The sequence below is a fragment of the Vanellus vanellus genome, assembly GCF_965231255.1.
Source record: "Vanellus vanellus genome assembly, chromosome: Z".
Taxonomy (NCBI): Eukaryota; Metazoa; Chordata; class Aves; order Charadriiformes; family Charadriidae; genus Vanellus; species Vanellus vanellus.
Window position 1 is genome coordinate 68,294,575 of NC_138908.1, and position 13,645 is coordinate 68,308,219.

Genomic DNA, 13,645 nt, shown 5'->3' on the forward strand with positions numbered 1-13,645 from the left:
AAGTCATGAAAGTAAGGCTGGTGGCCTTGAGAGTTGCTTTCTGAGTGACCAATGACTCAAAAGCCCTTCAAGTCAGCTATAATTATAGCAAAATCCACAGCAAGTTCGTATCTGTAAAACGAAAGAGCAATCCATCTGGGCTTGTACTTTTTTGACCTACAGCAAAGTAGTTGCTTATGATTGCTGGCAACAACAAAAAAAGCAAAGAAATACTGTCAAACACTGAAAAACAAATATGAACAGTCTGGAATATTTCCTGATTCTGTTGAGCTATCTGCTAAATAACCAAGAAAACCACATTCTTAAGCAGCAGCACATGATCCTCACCCATCATCTTGAAGTTAACTGTCTTTAAAAATAATCAAGCTTGATTAAGGCAACTCTCAGAATGAAGTTTTGTTTCAAAAATAAAATCACAAACTTAAAGCGGAAGCCAAAGTTATATAATAATTTAGTTACAACCACTGCTTTCATGCATGCACTCTTCAGCGTCTAAAACATTTAGCTATGCAGGTAAAACTGCATTTTTTACTGTATGGTGACCTAGAATTGCAATATTCATTGCAATAAGATGATCTTAAAATTAAATTTCCTATCTTCATCACCAATGTATTACTAAGGTTCATTTATCACAAATCCCTACTTAGAAAAATGAGAAGTTTTCACTGGTCAGAAGGAGTACTGTTATTTTTTTTCTCTCATTGTAGAGACAAAGGAAACAAAGTATTCTGAGGCAGGAAATAACTCTTCCTGTTCAGTGCTGAAACGCAATACGCAGATGGATACTATAAACAAGATACATTTTCTTTCAAGCAACATCTAAACCTACTTTTAATAACCAATTTTAGACACTTAGAACTGTCTACTGATTAAAGACTTTAAAACATTTATAAATAGAAACACAATCCACCTAAGAATGAAAGTTTTTTCAGAGGTTAAGCATTAAAGCTTGCTTAACTTCAAAAGTAATGCAGGTGACACAAAAGTTATTTTTGTCCCAGCACCGAGCACCGAATTCCACACTATTGCTTTCTAGAAACAGAGGCAAAAGAAAAAAAATAGTGATAACTCATTAAAGAGAAAATTATTATAGCAGCAGGTAGAGTCCAAATAGACAATATGCCTAGAAGTTTCAAATAGGGGCAAAACTGTTGTGTAAAAAGGGTGAGCTTTATATTTTTCGTCAGTCAAAAAAATCAGTTCAAAGACAAAAAAAATCTCTGCGTAAGAACAGCACCACTATGAAATAATACAGGTGCAAGTTAAAAATATAGAGTTACTCTGTTTTTTTATATTAGTTGTTCCATGGCATGAATCATCTCAGTTGCATGAATACTTTGTATACAAGACAGAAAACACTATCCCAGCAGTGAAAGAATGACACAGTATTTCATTTGTTCATATAACCATGATTAACTTCTCAACTGATATAAAAAAAGTCTTTTAGAGGCCTTTGGACTTGAATTCACGAACAATGCAATACAACAGCGGAGGCTTCACAATCTGTGCTTGTTCTCTAAAAAGCAGAAGCAACTATCTTCCTCTCATGTGACAGCTAAAGTGATCTACACTTGCCTGCACAAAGAACTCTTGTGCTTTTCCTCTACGCAGGTGGGAAAGACCAACTGAGTCTGAAAGCTTTTGCTTTGTAAACCACAGTTATCTTTTTGCAGAATTTAAGTATTATGTATATTTTCATAGAACACAGTTTCTGAAAGGCTCAAGCTTGGCTAAAATATTTACTAAATTATTCTTACACTGTTGGGTCTGTGGGAAAATTGTTTCTCCAGTGACTGCACAAAGCTCCTGCGTATGGCAGGACACCCTCATTTTGTGGCCCTAAACCTGCAGGATTATTTTTTTTATTATACTTTTTTTTTTTTTAAATCTAAAGCAAACCTCCTCATCTATTCCAGGCAAGCCGAAGTGTTCCTACATGACAATAGCTAGGTTGCCAGTCTCCATATCACTGTACCTCAGCACAACATAAGCACAATAAATCCAGAGCATATTCCACCAAAGACTTGATCCTGCAGGGTATAGAGCATTCTGATCTTCATACAGCAAAACCTACTCACGAATCAAGGTAACAATGTGCTTAAGTGACTGCCAGGTGGTGCTTTATTTGAACAGCAGTGGCAAAGCCAAGGAGTAGGCCAAAAAACAAATCAGAGAATATGCTAGCTTGGACCTGGGAGTCTGACGTTTCTCAACAGCCCACCCCCTCTGCTTCATTAGGAAGCAAGGATTTTGCTCATAAATGTTTCAGCTTTCCAAGAATAAAGCAAAAAAGATATAAGGTTTTTTTCCAGATAAAATTTAACTTTTAAACTTTGCCCCCCCCCCCCCCCCAAGGCAGCATTAAGGATCTTTTAAATTATTTTTATTAGTAGTTTTATACCAGCTCCTGTATTATTAGTCAATAAATTCCACAGAGATGGATCTTAATTGTAATTCTACAGCACTAAACAAGCTCAACAGTGTGACGAATACCATTTTTTAATGCATAAGCTCAGTGGTCTGCACATTAATTGCATTATTCACTTTGGATTATTTGCTTCATGAACTATAAACCTAAATACAATAAGATTAATGTAATGCATGGAAACAGTCTACTTCAACATCTTGTCCAACAGAGAAGGAAAAACATTGGCCTTTGTTTCTGTGTCTGAATTTTGAAGACCTGCAAACAGTAATTGAATAGTTAGATTATTAACTTGTTCTCTATGGATCAATGATTCAATATTTTAAAACAAGGTATGCAATACAGGTGTTATTTAGCAAATTATTGTGAAACACGCAAGCAAGATTTACTTCTTAATAGCTCAGTGGATTTAATACTAATTCTCAAGTGTTTTTTCTTGCTAAGTATATACAATGGTATACGAAAGCTGAATTATAGCTCAAACTAATTTTCCTGTGCTTCTCAATGTTTAGAAACAGATGTCTTGGCTTCTCTATCTTATTTGCAATCATGAGGACGAAAAAAAAAGGTGTGGGGTTTTTTTTTTGTTTGTTTGGTTTTGTTGTTGTTGTTTTTTTTTTTGTTTGTTTGTTTTTTTTTTACATTTGTCTGAAGCAAGTAAGCAAAGGTAACTTGCACACCACCAGAGGTCATACCATGGGTGACCACAGAAAACATTCATGAACAAAAGTGGTGACACAGCAGCTCCACCAGCACAATCAATGCATTTAACAACAAGTTGTGAGGAGAAGAGCCCAGGGTTTGATTTAAAAGCACTGAATGAGAAGGAATGAATATGGAAGAAATTATATATTCTGCTCAGTGCAAATGCCATACATGGTGACAATCAATACTGGGGTTGAGCTTAGATGGAATGTACAGAGCTCATTTGGGGGACTTCAAGCAAGAATTAAGAATATGGGCACTCAGCTCCTTGCAACCCGAGCCTCAACAGGTACTAAGAACACTGGGCTGGCCCGGCGGCATGTTAGGAGCAGCACTCGTCGTGGGGAGCAGGGACAAGAAGAGTTAGCTGTTCCCTGAATAGAGGTCAGCTATTGGTCTTTTAGACTACTTCTTGCCACTAACAGTTCCAGTAGTGCTCACAGTTTCTCTTTTGCCATTATGCATTTTTAATGATATCAAGATCATTAAAACGTCAGACAAAGATGAACAAGGCATGGTCTCTGCTCCTGCCAGTCTCCCATTCCTTCTCCTCCACTGCTGCTGGCATCTAACCATTTGTGTCTATCCTAACAAAGCAAAAGATCAGGTATGGCACATTCTATTAAAATGAAAAACTTAACAGGTAACTTTCTCAGCCTGATAGTACATGGCAGCAATTGCCACCTGAAGACAGCATTGAACACAAACTTCAGAGACTAACGAATCTGGCTTCCTAAAATAGTTACAGGGATTTTTAACAAAACGTTATATAAGTGTGAAATTAAGATCTATTCTTCTGTTAAGAGTACCTGACAAACATGAACGGGAAAACAATAATCATACTTCTTTTTCATAGCTGTCTCAGCTTCTCCAGTAGCTCTTGGCCATCTCCCCTTCAGAATAATGTAGGCTCTCTTCATCTGGCCAACACACCACCCACTGAAGCTCACAAGGAGTATACACTGAGTGGTACTCTACATTCTCTGCCTTTCAACTCACATTGAAAAACTGCCGCTTTATGTCATTTAGATGAATCACAAACATTCTGCATTAGAAACACCTTTCTATTTACCTCAAATAAGCTTGTATCTTCTATGTATATTTTGTAACATACTTTTAAACTATAAATACATTTATATGTTATACAAATACAGAAGAAGCATAAATGGTGTATTTAAACAGAGAAGCGTAATACCCAGCAGGTTCCTGTGGAACCTCTGCCCTGGGGATCCCAGGCTGCAGTGCAAGAGCCCCTGTTGGAAAACAGCATCAGGTGTAGTCACTGCATCTTTACTTCAAGCTTTAGAAGCTAAAGTATAGCCTATTTCTTCCAGCATTTTGCTGTAAAAGGGAAACAAATGCGTACCGAATGTGAAAACATGAAAGAAAAAACATTCTGTTATTTGGCTCTAAAATGAGAACTATTGAGCCTACACTTCTACGTTTGGTAATAACCAATATTCAGACCCAGTTTGATACATTCCATGTCTTCTCCCCCCTGTAAAGTCATTTTATCAAGCTCGTCTCTTGAAGACTGGTATGTCAAAAGGTGCATTTGTCAAAGAGAGTATATCACTGCTAATAGGGCAATACTGACAACCAAAGCTCTTACTCCAAAGACTGAGCCATCACCTTCAGTGGAACCTCACAGGCCCCGGTCAAGACAGAACATCCCCTCAGTGATGAAGGCTCAGATCTCCAAAGATGGATATCTAAAGTTACAGAGGTAGATTACCTGCCTGGATTTTCTAGCTCTGATGAAGTCAAATACACCTACTTTAAATATGTAAAACATTGGTTGAATTGCTTGCTCTGAAGCCACCTAGCCATTCTCTGTGATTTTGGCACTATTCAGTAGCCATTGTCCTCCTACAAAACAAGTCAAGAAATAACAGCCTCTGTTTGCAGCAGAGGCTTGCTACAAAGCTAATGAAATGGGCTCCTCTCTTCTGCATATTTCCTAAGGCGGCTATCAGACATCAGAAACAAGTATTACAAAAGCTTCTAGGGCTCTCTAATCCTTCATGCTGTTATTTAGTCTCCCAGTACCAACTCAGGTGCATGAAGGTATACGTATGCTGTGGTATTTTCAAGATGTAAAAATAGCAGTTATATTACCTGATCTCTCAGACTCTTCACTTTCATACTAAGAGGTTTGCTGAGGGAATCTGGTATTTTACCTCTATAAAACTAGAGGTTTACACTGTTACTGAGCAGAACTTCTAGAAAATACAGGAAGTAGATAGTTTATATTGATATGTGTGAGACCCAAAGCTACTAATAATTGTACAGCTTAATTATTTTCATAATTTTATGCGTTTGGACTAATATACCTGAAGCGTGATAATACACCTTACACAAAGGTTCACAAGTTTATTCCTGTACAACAAACTGCAGTATCCCAGAGAACAGAATCCAGTACATCCAGTTCACGTTATGGCAACGGAAGAGATTACACAAGTCCTGCCCCCATCCTGGTGCAACACACTACTGGGTCTCACTCCAAGAACAGCAGTAATATCATTAAAAAGAAAACGTCTCCACACATAATGCACGGGATAAAGAATTTCTTAGACAATTTAACACCTGTATCCCCAACAGAGAACAACATCAGACATTCTATTAAAAAAATATATATATACTCTGAATCAGGTTAAGACAATGGGGATAAGCAGATAAAACTACGCATACTACATTCTCCACCTCTGATTAGAATGGTGGAAATAAGATAGCATACAGACAAGTAACTTTGACAGGATGAGCTACGTAGAATTTCAAAAGCTATAGCCTATTAAAATAATTTATGGAGGAGTTATAAATGAGAAAGGGAATTTAGACCATCTTGGCACTTTTCAAACCAGCAGAATTATCAACAGTTAGCAAGCGTTCCAAGATTGCTGCTGGAAAGAAAATTAAAGTTCTCTCAGCAGAAGATAATCATAAAAATAAATGATATAAGAAAGCAAATAAAAAATTAAAGGCTTATAAACGTGTTCTTTCTAGCAAAGAAACATAACATACTCTAAAATTTTCAGGTCTTAATGACTGGTTAGGCAGTAAACGGTACGTAGGGCAAACGGAGAACCAAACATACACTTTCCAAAACAATTAAGTCTTTAAATGATTTAAAGCTAAATTCAAAAAGTTATAAAACCCAACAATCTCAGGCCTTACCAAAAGAGAACAAAGACTCAGAAAGATGTTTAGCAGGTTTGTTCTTGGTCTTTTCTGAAGAATGATTTGACTGCCATGCTTCCAGGATAAAAGTCATAATTTCTCACCACCAGGGTTATATTTGTTTCTTCGCTTACACTGCTGACGATTTTAACAAATTATTGTCACCTACTAGTTGTACTGAAGTAGCACTTAGGAGTCACAAAGCAGGACCCTAGAATGCTAATAATCCCAGCGTGGCTTTTTATTTATGTATTCGTCCGTGTCTGATTTTGTTATTTGGTACTAATCTTTTTTTAAGCTTATGCTCTACTTTGTTTTTTCTTCTCTTTTCATATTAGTTGTCTATATATTTATCAATCTGAGTTACACTGGGAATTAATATAAAAATTAAAAAAATCATATTAATAGGAATAATAAGCTGTACTAAACAAGCACTAAATCTTTTCAAAGAGGTATCTGTCTTGCTCACTGACACTCAAGAGACACATTGAAAACATCCTCGTCCTGTGAAGACTCATGCATATGCTGAATTTTGCTCCAAAAACCAAAGAGGACTGAACATTTCTGTATATATTTCTCGCTCTGGGATAAAAAGCTTTCCTGGGATACAGAAATAAAGTAAAAAATTCCTTGCATGCCTACTATGACTAACTGCTGGGTGAAGATACAACCCTATAGCAACATATTAGAACTCTTCACCCATTTATGGTAGATCCATAGTGGACAGCATATTTTTTAATCAGCAGAAAGTCACAGGTGAACTGGCTGTCACCATGAATACCCAGACTTAGGCTCTTCAGCTCCTTAACTCTCACAAACATAAAGCCCTTGCACTATACAGAGTACTCTGCTGTACAGAGAGAGCACTGCCTCCCTGTGCAATAAGGAGACCTTTTGGTGGTATCTGTCAACTAATCTAGCCACAGGCCAAGCATATAGTAACTACACCCACTTTAACAATTGCAGCTACTATTACAAATGTTTATTTTTGTAAGATAACAACAAGCATGACAAAAAAAGACAGGAAAAGGCATTCAAAACTTCTGCAAGCATATGGCTAAAAACGGTTACAGTTTCAGCAACTCCTATTTCAGGTTCTTTAAAATCCACAATATAAAAAGAAAAATAAGTGCCAGAATCTTATCTGATGAGGGGGGAGCATTTAGTGAGGTAAATAAAAAAACCCCCAAATTTAAAAAGAATCAGTGTAGTTAGCAAGCAATAAAAAAAAATAATTCCATAACCACCAAATAGGTCTGTGACAGCAAAGCAAGGAAGCCAATTACAGGACAGCAGGTATATGGATTACTCCTTAACAAGAATATACCATTTTTTCTTATCATCCTCAGTGTATTCCTGACTGAGATTTTATTAAAAAAAAAAACAAAACAAAAAACAACTTTGCTGCGTTCATATCTCACTTATAACAATGTACTTAAGTTTTTAATTTATAGTAATGCATACTTCTTCAGAAATATAATTCTTGATACTAATTACAAATTACATAGTGTGAGAATAAACATGCAGTGAACTCACATCCCTTTGATATGGGCCTGGTAAAGGGTATCTTCAGTATTTGCTTAAAAATTGACATAAAAATTGCAGATACATACACGTAGCAGTGTGAAAGCATAACACTAGAGAAGCTTCACTTTACAAGAGCTCCAGCTTGCCACCAGTGATTTGAGGAAGGACACAATATTCCACATGAACAGAATTTGATCAGAAAGGCTTTGCATTCAAGTTTCACTTTAGTCATTGCCTCCCAGGCTCCTAGGCGTAACAGCAAGCAGCTGGGAAAAACAGTTTCACAAACCATGGGCAACCCACCATAAAAAGATAAAAATAACGTTACATATATCTAGAAAGATGCATGAGTATGAAACTATATAGATAGATATTACATTTATGCAAAACATGCTAATATATGAAAAGGAATAGTCTAATTTCATCAAGACATACTGTGCAACAGCAACTAGCAGCAGCATTAAGCATTTATATGGTATTTGAGGGAGGATGTAAGAACTAAGAGCTATTGGGACAGCTGGATATCTTTTTTCCTATCTGTGAAACAATCTTAAATGAAACAAGCAAAATTAATTTATTTTTATCTAGTGAGATGTATGTGGTCCTACTAAGTCCAGGTTCATGAAACAGGAGCAGTATTTGACATGAAGCGCAAAGTCTTAGTTTAGAGACACTGACAGTGAATAAAGATGTATTCACTACCTTCAGATTTCACTTAGGACAGTGATTTCCAGTGGATTACTGCCAACTTTCAGCAGGTTTTGTGAGCCATCAAGCACTCCATCATCTCTCTGCTTACTAAAACCAGTGCTCAGTACATACAGCTCTACACATCAGCTCCTGGCATCCTACGTTGACCACACTCCTGACTTCTCTAGACCAATGGCTTCAGTAGTCATTACAGGGAAAGTAGCAAGAGAAAAATAAAATAAAAATAACCCAAACCTATACTTCCTGCTAAAGGTCATCAGGTAACATTTTTAATTCAAATAAAGTAAATGCTATGGGGGAACTGGGGGTGATGCCTTCACTTCTGCCTTTCAGCAGTCTGCCAAAAAATCCTTTGGCTACTTCTCATTTCTTGCATTTATTTTGGAAATTTAACAGCAATTTTTGATTCAAGGATAGCCCTTTTTAGGATCCCCATGCTTGCCTGCTACAATAAGCTTTTCCTTTCCATCAATATTGTGCAGTGATTGTTTTGTAAAAATTTGTAAAATAACACCACTGTGCCGATTACACCACTGCACCACTTTGAACACTGAAAGCAGTTCTGTATCTAAGGAAGTACTGAAAGATTAAAAACCATGACCAACAGGACAAAATAAGCCACACTGTGGAACAACCCCAAATGTACACCGATATTCACCCATCTCCCACTATTGCATTATTTAAACATTCTGGTATATGTACTTATATGGTAGTTCAAACAATTCTGTCTCTAAACTCATGTGGAACTTTGAGGCCACAAAATATGTTGAAAATAAGAAGTAATATTTTAAAATAAGAAATGAACTCTAGATGATGCCAACTGTATCTGTATTTGGCAGAATGATGACCAATTTCTTACTGCTGTTGGAAACCCCTTTGAAGAGGAATGGAGGAAGGTTTTCCAGAACTGGAGAGTTAATCTTTCATTGTGCTTTCTGATCAGCAGCACAACTGAGTAAGAGAGTAAATCCAATTCACAGCTCCATTCTGAAATGTCCTCCTTAATGTAACTGTGTGGGTTCTGACTGAGAAGGAGTTAAACCAGTAATTCAAACTTTCATATCCTATTGTTAAACAAAATCAGAATAACTAAATTTACTAGTGTCATCTTTTTATTGATCCAACAGAATCAGGGAAGGAAGAAAAAAGTTATGAAAATGATGAAGTTTATAAATGGAAGTAAGCACAGGCAATCACGGTACACAAGTTTATTGGACGTACAAGGGAGTTCAAAAAACTATAAAAAGTCAAACAATTGAAACCTCCAAAAATCTTAAAAACACTTACTTCAAAAATATCAACAGCAGCACTCAAGTAGTTTTCTTTATTGCCATGGACAGGTATCACACTAAAGTGACTTGTAAGAAAGCTTTTTCATTTATCCTAACCCATAAGCACAAAAAAAAGAAATAACCATTGTCTTAGAAAGGGAAGTAGTCTTACAGTGCTGAAGGTACAAAATAAATATGATTACAAAAAAAAGGCATTTACTTGTTTATTGAGAGAACTGTATTCAACAGCATTGGTTATAAGATAAGCACCAAAGGTATTTTCAGTGGGATGCACGCCAACTATATCTAAGATAATTATCTGGAGCATGGAAATACAGAGATATAAGTATATTTCAGGCAGAGGAGACGTTTTCAATGACAAAGATCAATCTCACACATATTAGATTCCCTTAGAAAGGGAACTTAAGAAATGGAATTACAATGATGCATTAAAAAATTGATGTTGGTTTTATTCAGGACTTATTATAAATATTTAATACTGACAAACATCAGAGATGGAATAAATATTTAGTACTTCACAAGTATACAATGTCAGATCATTCTTTAAACCATCTGCCCATTTAAACTTCTTACTTCATCGGAAATTGACTGTCAGCATTCAAGTTAATAGGTTCTGATTTCCTGTATGTTGTTGACCAGTTAAGATATCAGTTAATATTTAAGACCAGTGATAATTTTTCTTCAATCACATATTACCTTCAACTACTCAGACCATTTTTCAGGTAGCTGATAGAATAAGCCTGGGGCTCACTCACTCTTTTCAATTAAGATAGTTAAAGCAGAACTGCAAGAAAGACTCCAAGCCATGAACCGGCAACCAAGGAAAATTTGGTTAAGAATTGCCATTCAGTTCATCCATTCTAGAGGACCCTGAAAGGTATAGATAGGAAGCAGTTATTAACCATTTGTGCAGCATTGCTTCAACTGAGACAGCAGCACTCAGAGAAGTCTGTGGCTTCAAAGAAAAAAACAACCCCACATTAACACACAAGTGTACTTCCAGATTTTTAAATTGCTCTCCCACATAGCCCAAAAGACAAAGATTGCTTTTGTTCTGCAATACTATACACTAAGCCTTTGTGGACTACTTGCGTAAGCTCATCAATGCAATCCTAAAATGTCCATCTTTTTTCCACAATTGTGTCCACCTTCTACAAATCAGGTCTGAAATTTAATGGAGAAGTCATCTGGCATTCTGCCACTATCAATAAACTTTCATTAACAAAATCTATCATAGTAATAGCAAGGCCCTTTCATGAATATTCCCAATATAAGGAAGAGCACCGGGATGCTCCCACATGAAGTTCACAAAGCCTGAGTACTCATGTACAGCAATGACAAGGTTTCCTTGCTTCATCCCTGCCTCCCCACCCAAACTAACTTAAAAAACTGATGTAAAATGTGGTCAGGCTATCATGAAGCATTAATGCTTACCTAAGCTTTACAGTGAAGTGAAAGCAGACCAGAAAATCAGAATGTACTAATGCTTTTATAACAGTAACTTTACTAATAAAAATCAAGTCATACATAAAAGTAAACTTCATCCAATGTGACAAAATTATTAAAGACATTTTTGACAGGTTGAACAATCACTTAGTTATACATACATGTAAAGAAGTCCCAGTTTTCTCAAACTTCTCATGATACATGTTTGAGGAAGTTGTATAAATAAAAGAGAAACCCCCTATCATCCATCTGCAAGATGACCTTTCGCTATTACACATAAGAAGCAATGCCATATTGAAATTAAAATCAGAAGAAATTAAGTTTTCATTGGAAGGCTTTCTTACCAAGCCCAAATTTACAGCATGGTTTTCAAACATCCTGATTTGCAGCCTTCATTTTTCATTTTAAAATTATACCTTTGTACAGAAAAGCCTTGCTTTTCTTATTTTTATGGAATTTGTGAAATATAACTAATCTATTAACCTCAGAGATGCAATATCCTGGTTCAGGAGTGCGTGTTCTAGAACATAGAAACAATATATCAACATCCACTTTTTTTTTTTTTTTGAGGTGTCTTCCATCACTAAGCAGATTTGGAGACTAGTAGTATAACTTATGTGGCTGCATTTCATTCCTTTGTATTTGACTCTTGAAATCTTTAGCACAGAAGTCCATTGCCAACAACATATTCAACTGAAAGCACTTCACTGTCCCAACTATTGTTTTTCTATATTTCTCAGCATGCCTCCCTAAAAAATAACATGCTCAAGTGCTACCATCCTGAAGCCATTTGAAGTAAGGGAAAGCCAGATTATGAGTATTTTGCTTATATTCCTCTGCTTCCTAGTTGTTACTACCACCACCACCTCATTAACAAGAACAATCATCATTAGAAATTAGCCAGTATGACTCAGGCAGCAGTGGAATCGAAAACATTTTTGCATTTTATTTAAAACAGCTCCAGAGAAACTTCAGTCCTGAATAGCAGAGATTTTATTCATATGATCCCTAGTGCTTTTTGTTTTTGTAAAGTGAAGAAGTATCAGAGCTTTGATTTTCAGTTTCACTACCCTTGTAATTTTTGTGTTTTGTTTAGTTGTGGTTTTGGTGTTGTTTTTCTTTTTTTTTTGGGGGGGGGGGGGGAGTGCTGTTTTTTGTTTGTTTGTTTGTTTTTAAAGAAAGGTCTTGCAGGGCAAGTTAAAGCTATATAGGACAAGCACATAAACTGTGTCAGTCCCTAGTATGAGTGCCTCATTTATGAAGGGATGATAAAACGAACAAACTTCATCTTAAATTTTGTTGCCACCAATATATTAAATATTTTAAAAATACACAGATTAAGCAGAGAGCCTGCTACACAAAGCCCTATGTACAGGGCAGTATTTCCTTAGCTCTGCCAAGTTTCAAAAGCAAGACAGAAGAATTTCGGATGCTGCTCCAAGGTTATCACATGTATCCTTCCCTACAAAGAATCTTTAACATGAATAGTGTTTTACTGCACAGATGTGTTTTACCCATTACCTGTATCTGCCTATGTATTGAGCTTTAATGCTGCCCCCCAACAATGTTTGATTTCAGATAATTTCATTACAATTCATTCACAATCAACATTGTAATGACAAAAGGTAGGAAAATGTGGTCGTGCTTACAGCCACACTTACCTGCTCTAGAGTGATACAATAAAATTGCAGTTCTTGTCTCCTAGAACAGATGGGTTTTCAGTTTGCCACCTAACACGGTCAGTGCAACCAATGTAGCACAGAATCCATCAGTGGGTGGAATGTGCAAATGTGCAGTTAGACTAGGAATCCAGGCTACTGCAAAATGCCACCCTTAAATTTAATTCAAGTATTGATGGGAAAATGCAGTTACAGCAGGCATTTACAGTCATGAAGACTGCTGTGCTCCCCTTTTCAGGTAAAAGGCACAGTTAAAGATGATATATCGTCGGCACAGAGCTAGCTAACACATGAAAGCAGCAGACTTCAAACCGAAGCCTCAATTGAAAACTTTTCCTATGCAGTTCAGTCCAAATAACTACTTCCTGATGGCAATTTTTAAATTCAACTTCCTAAAGTTCAATTTATTAAGAAATATTAATGTTAGACTATTAAGAAAAAAACCTGTGCTATTAATCTTTTAAAACCTGTCACATAGAAGCATAAGATGCAACATTTTCCCTAGTCAGCTCATCAGAAAACACAAATTCAATTAAATAGAAATGTTGAATTTTAACTCAAAACAAGTAGAGCTGACAACTTTATTTTTAATATTCCAACTAAAGGTTGTACTCAGGGAAACCAGACACAAAGTCTACTATATGGTTGTCCAGAGTTGAACTACATCATAAAACAGAAAAATC